The sequence below is a fragment of the Opisthocomus hoazin genome, chromosome 17 (assembly GCF_030867145.1).
Source record: "Opisthocomus hoazin isolate bOpiHoa1 chromosome 17, bOpiHoa1.hap1, whole genome shotgun sequence".
Classification (NCBI taxonomy): domain Eukaryota; kingdom Metazoa; phylum Chordata; class Aves; order Opisthocomiformes; family Opisthocomidae; genus Opisthocomus; species Opisthocomus hoazin.
In genome coordinates, this window is record NC_134430.1 from 6146656 (window position 1) to 6153993 (window position 7338).

A 7338-nucleotide genomic window follows, 5' to 3' on the forward strand; every position below is an offset into this window, starting at 1 on the left:
CTTCGGGCAGGTGGTGTCCAGCAAGTGAGGTGTACGGGGCAAGGAGGGATCTGAAGCAGGGCACAGCTTCGTCCCACAAACATCACCAGAAACAAAAGCAGGGGGCCAAGAATTTCACCTTAAACTTGACCCGCTGTTTTTGCAGTGAAGCGTCCAAATTCCTCAGTTTGAAGCGGCTCGTTCCTTGCCAGCAAAGTCACCATTCCCTGGAAGTGTTCCTGGGAGCTGACTCTTGAGCAGCACTGGACTCTGGGGATGGTGGAACTCCAAGGGTCAGGGTCATTGGCTGAGAGATCTGCAGATTTGCTCCGGGTTCCTGGGACAGCTGATGTGATTTATGTTAATCAGCTCCTGGAAAAGAAAAGCAGCAGAGAGATCTGAGCCTGGTGACTTAGCCACTGTGCAAGACGTCAGACTGTCTACCCCTGCTTTGACTTATTAAAATGTGCTCTTTGCTATATATTTATTACTATTCCGATAGATACAATTTTTTTCTTTCTTTTTCCCCTTTCCCCACCCTATGGAACAGAAAAATCATGCTTTAGACCTTCTGTGGAGCAGATTGACCTGAGTTCCTGGCTTCCTGAGAAAGGCCTGGTATGCCACAGCAGGGTGACAGCTCTCCAGCGAGTAAATGCAGCCAAATTAACAAAAGAGTTGGGCACGCTCAACAAGCTCTTGGAGGACTTGTGTGCCAGCATGCCTGGTTTCAGCATCCGAAATGTACTCGCTGAGTTTATTGTTTTGTGCTTCCAGGAGTGTTCCTAGCCAGCATAGCATCAGGGCCCTAAGGTGCTTAGGCAGAGAGTTTTCTTGATTGCTCTTATGAAACTAAATGCACAAATTCCACCGCAATGCCAGGAAATAGCTTTTCTCTAGCCCTCCAAATCTGTACAGAGTGCGACACGTCCGGCTGTGTTCTGGGAGGTGTGCTGGAAAGCTGGAAAGCCAGACAGACTGGCTGAGTGGATGTTCTCAAATACCATTGAAGTTCCACAGTGAGGCTTTTGCAGAGAAAGTCAGGAGTTCTGGGCAGCAATGGTATGAAATACAAGTAGCTGGATATCCCTGGAGACACTGCATCTAAGACAGGTCAACTGGCAACTTAAATCAGATGATACATAGACGATTGACCGTGCCTTTATGCCCAGGGTCCCCCCCCAGAGCCAAGCCTCTCTGCAGCACAAAGGCATTTCAGGGCAGGGCAGGGTCAGCACAGTTGGGCCTCGTTGCGTATTCCCATAATTTTCTTTGGAATCTCACCAAATCTGACAGTTTATTACTTAAGACCCAGGTTTTTAAGTCGCATCATTCTCTCTTCTCCCCCCCCCCCCCCCCCTTAACGATGCCTCTGTGTTTTTCATTCTTGCATTTCTGGGAAACTGCAAGAAGAGCTAAGCACAGCTGAGTGGAAAAAGAAAAGGGAAAGGATTCTCTTTTGCTTTGCACTGTTTAATGATTACACTGTGTTTCAGCCAATCTCATAAACAAGCTGGGGAAGAAGATCGGCTCACATTCTTCAAAAACCTGATGACAGCAGTACAGCTCCTGCCCTGTGGTTAGCAGGAGGCTGAGAGTAGCCTTGGGACCAGCTTTGAGTCAGAGCTCACGCTGCTGCGGAAAACTTCTGCTCTCCACCATCCACCACTTCGAGAGAAATGCTTAAATGCAAAAAAAAAAACTCTAGAAGGCTGAGTGTCCTGGGAGAGAGTGGAAGTTGAGTCTGTTTTAAGCCAGCTCTTGGTGGCTCCAGCCTAGGGCTGCATATGGTCGGTTGGATATGTTTTATTTCAGTTGAAGTCCACAGGTTTAACTCCAGTTGAAAATTTCCTTGAAAAACCAGCCAGGCCGACACAGCTGAGCCCATAGTAAGCAATGTTCACCAGGACTAGAGAGGTCTGCTTTCCTTCTACACAGCTTTCCATCCAGGGGCCTCAGTGGGCTCCGCAGAGGTGGGCAGGTATTATTATCCCTTTTCTACAGATGGGAATCTGAGAAATGTGTCTGGAAATGCCCCGGTTCATGGCCACACTGCTGGCCAGAAGGGAGCTGGGAAGATAACCAGTGCCTGTGGATTCACAGGCTGCTCAGTTTGTGAGGAGAGACTTCATTGCAAGGAAAATATGAAATTTATAGATGCTGAAATTGTAGTGTTGGCAAAAGGTGGCATCACCATAAGTTATATTTCTGCAGTCCACTTCAAACCTGCCTGGCTTCTGAACAGCTCCAGATTTCAAGGACACATCTTTTATGCAGAATGAAATGGAAGTAAGTTTGGTGTCACTCCTCCCCAGAATGAGATTTTACAGATTCTGCCTCTTTTTAGGATGAGAAATAAAGTAACTTTGACATAATACAGCTATGGGTCTCCTGTTACAAGAGATCTCCTGCAGCAAACCCATGGCAGCAGCTGGGAAGTGCTACCTCCAGATAGGTTTTACTTACTTCCAGAGGTAAAGATGTTGTCATGTATCATCACAGTGCTGAAGAGTTTGGGCTGAAGCCCCCAAAATGTGATCTCCTATTTGTTTTAAAGCTGTATCTTTCTGTCAGTCTTTAAGTGTGAAGGGGAATATGTTCAAAGTTCCTTACCCACTGAGGGGGTTCGCCTTCGTTTTCTTCAAGTGTAATTGCTGTAGGGTTGCGTTTTTGGGGTTGGGTCTTCGGGGTTTTTTTTGGTTTTTTTTTTTTTTTTTTTTTTAACAAAACAGAAGAACAGCCACATCTCCTGGAACCACTTTGTGATCTCAGCACGGTTGGTGGGTGTTTATTATAAACTTTGAAAAACTCAGTACAGCATTGGTCTTGCCTGTTTTAATTTCCCCAATTTTAGGTGAGATTAGGGCTTGTCCAGGGTCAGAACCCTGCTGTCTAGTCTGAATTGTGCACTGACCTCCCCATTACCTAGGACAGGAGACATTTCTGCCATTTTCCCCCCTTACCCTATGAGCAGAGCAGAAGGTGCCCTGCCATCTGTGTCTGCCTCGGAGCCCTCACCCTGACCACAGACTCCGCGATATTCATAGCTCTGAAAACTTTGCCTTCCTCTGGTCACGACTGCAGCTGAACGAGTGCAGATGCCTAATATTAGTCCCCAAGCCTCAAAATTGTCTTCCCCCAAGAGAGACAGCTCTGTCCCATCCGTGTCTCCAGTGACAGCCTGTGCTGAGCACAGCACCAGATGGCCACCGTCCCTCCAGGGCTCCAGAGGTGTTCAGCACTGAGACAGCAGACACCTACATTACCACTAATCAAAGTTTGATTCATGAGGTTACAGCAAGAAAGCCCCTCTATTAGAGACTCAGTTTGTACTGGCAAAATGAGCTCTGTAGACAACACACCTTCTGCCTCCCTAATCAACATCACCTAGAAGAGCCAAGCCACTCTTGTAGGGGCAGAAACTGCAGCTCTGGAGATGGGGAAAGGTAGATTTGCTAGAATATTCTCTCCGACAGGAGCATTTATTGTTTTCGCCATTCCAGACACAGTGGAGCAAGGTTTTGAATACACACTTACCGGCAGGGCTTTTTTTATTCCAAGCAGTATTATGAATATAGGCTTTACTCCAGTGTTTCAGAGCTCCTGCTTCCTACCCTCCATGAAACCATCAGGTGGAGAGAGGAAGAAATAGGAGATAAAGGATAAACAGTTGCTATAACTTTTAATGGACCTCAGACTAGCTCTAGGCTAAATTGTAGAACTTTGGGATCACTTCTGAACCGAATCAGGTCACTTTTAAACCAAATCACTTGTGACTAATAACTGGTAAATTTCTGACATCACTGTTATTGTCACCGTAATGGCGTGTGCTTTTCAGGCTAAAAATGATGTTGTTTTAACACTTTTTTCAGTGTAACTTCTAACTACTATTAAAAAACATAATCCACTTTCATGGATTCACTGGTGGATCCATAGAGCAACGTGAAACTGAAATCTTCACAACCAGGGAAAGCACAAAGCCACAGACAAGGACTGAAGGCAACGCAAGCATCAAGCCCTGCATCTATCAGCACCCCTGGGGCAGGTAGAGCTATGTCAGGCCACAGTAATGTCTGGAGCATCTTTGGGGAAACAGGGTTAAAAATAATATTTGGTCTTCAAAATTGATCTCTTTAAGCATCTCTCATTTACAAATCAGTTGCACATACAGGCTTTGCTTTACCTTCTCCACATGAACTGTATTTTCTTTGGGGGTTGCCTCCCCTCAAAGCCATGTTGTGGGCCCTGCCGAATGAAGGTGCAGGAGGATCAAGTATTTCCTGCTAAAATGAAAAGCTGGTTCATAATTTGAACCTGACTTTGCCTGAAAAGTGTACTTTCCCTTTTCAATCCCCCCTGTCCTTTTAGAGGCAGACAGAGGCTTGCTTGTGTGTTTGAGCATACCATGCCCAAACTTAGCTCACAACGTGTAAAAACAAATAGAAAGTGTGGCCCAGGCTGGGCCATTGGCTTCAAATAGTCCTGCACTGCCTGAATGCCACTGCATGTTTGGCTGACAGCATTCTCCTGAGTGGCCCCTTTCAGTGGTCTGCATACCAGCCTCTGCAGACACCCAGGCCATTGCTGAAAGATTAGTGTTGGAGGAAGTCAGTCTGCTCGAAGGAACACAGCCCTGTTTTGTCATGGCGTTATGGACGTATATTGTATATGCTTTGCAGAGCCTTGTCCCTGACTCTGTCCTAGCAGCAATCCCAGGTGGGACCTTCTCTTTTGAGGGGTCTCAGTCCTTCAGCTCGGTTCACAGCCCGCTGCTGTCAGAAAGTATCTGCCGTCAAGCCATGTCCTTCAGAGAGAGCACAAGGAGAGCCTGAAACAAGGCATGTGCTGCTCACCTTTGCACCCCCAGCAGCGAAGACCTTCCCAGGTTTGGGTGTACTGCTCTTTGATGAGAGCAGAGTCAAACTGGTGTGTAGGAGAGCCACTGCAAATAAATCAGAGCTGCCAACTCACCTGCATTGCTCAGAGGGGTATTAACACAGCCGTATGTTCCCTGTCTAAATCTTTATGTCTAATTCAGACTTCGTTTCAGGCATGCACTGTTCTATATAAGGACAATTATGGAAGAACTGAGAATCTTGAAAGCAAGAGGTTGGGTTAGGAAGAAAAGCTTTTAGTGTAAAAAACCTGTGCTGACTTTACAGATGAGCAAACAAAGTACAAAGAAATTAAGAAGCTTTTACCAGAGAAACAACCAGCCTACAACAGAGCTGACTTGTACTTACGCTTCCTGCACACACACCTCTAGCACCCTTCTTGTAACAGGCTCCTAATTTCCATGCAGCCCTGATCCTGCTTAGTCCTGGGTCTGGCCCCAGCCAGTGGGAAAAGTTTCTTCTGTCCTTCCTTATTGGCTTCTCTCAAAGCATTGCTTCGTGTATTTGCACTTCAGAAGAAGCCAGTCAACAATATGAGAGCCTTAGTGAGAGAACTGCTGCATGCCAGCAGAGCAATAAATCTCTGGCAGAGACTGGCATTGGGTCTGCTACCGCAAATTCCTGTTTCAAACCAGTTGGGCTCAGGCATCTGCTGCTGCCAGGAAAAATGGAGAGTTTGGTTAAGTGGCTGACAAATGGCTTCTGCTTGTAGACTCTACTAATTAAACTAAATGCACTTTCCTTTCAAATCTATTTGCAAAAGGTGGTTTGTAAAAATGCAGCTATCAAATGATGCAGCAGAATTGAGAAGATGTGCAGTCACTGAATCGCCCCGTTTTCCAGATCAGAGAGGAAAGCACTCGGGGGGGCCAGGGGAGCATGTAAGAATTCCTTCAGAAGTCCAAGGGACATGAAAATTTGCACTTGCTTGTGAGCTGTGACCAGAGCTCTGTGTCAAGGAATCCTACCTTGGATTGAGATGAAGGGTGCTCGTAGGCAAAAATACTCCTCAATCAATGAGTTTTACAAGCGAGGGCTGTATTAACACCCTGGCCAGAGTCTGTGAAGCTCTGGTCTTGCAGGGGAGGGGGGTTCCTGCTCTCTAGGGGCAATGACTTGGGTTCCTTTGTTCCGACTAGAAAGCCTCTTGTCTCCAAACAGTGATGAAAAGGTGAAACTCTTCATTCGGAAAGAGTCACAATATAACGTGTGAATTACATCACCATGATTTAAAAAAATACTTTCAAATGTATTTTTAACAAAGGTGAAAAACAATACCCCAGGGAAAGTCAGCCCATCTATGCTTTTCCACCTACACCTTGTCGAGCAGACTGCGTTTCATTGGAGATATTTGGGGAACATATATTGGTACAAGTGAGGACCATGGAGTCGTGGCTGTGGATCGAGTTACTGCAATAGCAGCATTGCTGAATTTTGTAATATTCCCAGCCTTGCTCCTCCAAGGTCTGTGAGTCATGCTGACCTGTCTTTCTCCGAGGTCTCCAGCCCATGCCTGCTTCATGCAAACCCTCACTAAGCCCAGCAACAAAGGTTTTCAACCTGACAGGATTTTAGATCTGATGATCATATTCAACGAAAGGTATTTGCAAGAGTCAGATATTATTAGTTTCTAAGTAAGAAAACTAGAAAACCCTCCCCATAGTCCTGTGTAGCCAGCAGCTCTCTAAGGGCTCAGAAGGCAAAATGATCGTTTAGCTTATTCTGAGTGACAAGAGCAATCTATTCATTAATGTGACTTTCATCCATCAGTTCATTATGCTTGATGTCTATGCTGATGTGTGTTTTGCCATTTGCTACTTTTTTTATCGCCATTATGTGACATGCTTTATTCATTGCATCAGGATTTATATCTGCCCTGTTACCTGCTTTATTCTTTCATTATGTTTTATATCAGATTTGCTATGCTTGATGTCCATACAACCTCCCTCTAGATATACCTTACTATATTTTATACATTGCTTTACATGCCTTCTGCTTTACTCAGACATAATAAATAATAATCTTGAGTATATTTAAATGCTCACAGAGGTAAAAGACTATTGTTATTCAGCTGGATAGAGGAAGCTGTTGCATTGGCTTTTACTCACAAAGTTATGCAAGAACAAGACTGTCCTTTGGTTTTATATAAGGCAGCAGTTTCATCTATATAGTCGTCCAACAAGGATAAATTAAAAAAACATTATTTTTGTTTAATTGTTTTTCATGTGAATGATTAATGGAGAGATGCCTCTCCTCTTGATCTAGCCTTATAAAATTAAATATGGGATTCAACTTCCCATTAGGACACTTAAATTTAGGTGTTTGTTGTGTGCCAGGTATCTAAATTGCCAACACATTACATGAAGATCTGGCCCAATGGTGGAAGCTGGAAGATGTTTAAGTCACCTTAGAGCAGACACTCAGAAGGGACCAGCTCCATCCCCCTCTTTGGTCTAAGGGCCAA